Below are 991 nucleotides of genomic sequence, written 5' to 3' on the forward strand. Positions count from 1 at the left end.
GGTGCGTCACTTCTGTTCATTCCTCGCCCATTTCCTTCACCTCCTGCCTTAGCTATAGGGCATTGCGCCCTGGGGCTTTTCATGCCCTCCTCTGTTTCATCAGACACATTCCTTTGCTGTTCACGAACAGCAAACCTTTTGTGTCTCTAGTCTGAGCGGACATTCACTTTTCCATTGAACCTTCTCTCCTGTTAATGGCAACGGTCAGCGAGGAAGAATGGCCACCTTGAGCCCTGAGCGTGGATCTTTCTCTCCTTCTTTCTTCAACTGCTGTTATTCATAAATATGTACCATGGATAGTTTACTCCAGGGTGAGGAAAGAAGGAGCACAATGCCCTTGAAATTCTGTGCCAGAGAGAACCTGCTCACTATGGAATCTGATTTGCTTTTAGCTGCAATGGGAGTATTGCTCTCCTGGCGGGTTAAGCTCAGTGGTAGAGTGTTTGACTGCAGATCAAGGGGTCCTGCTTCAAATCCAAGGCCTCTAGAGCCTCTTATTTTTTTTTTTTTTTGAAATAGGAGAAAACATTTTCTTTCCATTCTCATTATGTTTCGGAGTCCACTATACGGGGATGTTGAATTGATGGACAACCTCAACATTTGTCCACATGCATTAAATGCGCAAACTGTCCATCCACTGAATCCGTTTCAGCTCTCTAGTGTTAGTTTATGTTTTATCCATTAAACAAAGGGGATTCATTATGATGTACATTTGCAGTCCTCTTTCTCCGGGCTGTGCTGTGAGAAGAACAGGCAATTCCAGTTGGAAGGTTCAGGTTACTGAAGCAAAGGCACTTGGTGCGGGCTAAGTCACAGCACTTTGCTCCTTCATTCACCAGAGCTGGCCCCAGGACAAGGTTGGAGCGCAGTGGCTATTGAGCAGGAATGCTCAGAAGTGACTAAGCTGTCAAAGAACCTCGAAGGTCACCATGCCATGTCTGAAGTACTGATTGCAGTGGGGACCGAAAAAGGCAAGAAAAGCCTTCAAGTC

The sequence above is a fragment of the Chelonoidis abingdonii genome, unplaced genomic scaffold, assembly GCF_003597395.2.
Source record: "Chelonoidis abingdonii isolate Lonesome George unplaced genomic scaffold, CheloAbing_2.0 scaffold1056, whole genome shotgun sequence".
Taxonomy (NCBI): domain Eukaryota; kingdom Metazoa; phylum Chordata; order Testudines; family Testudinidae; genus Chelonoidis; species Chelonoidis abingdonii.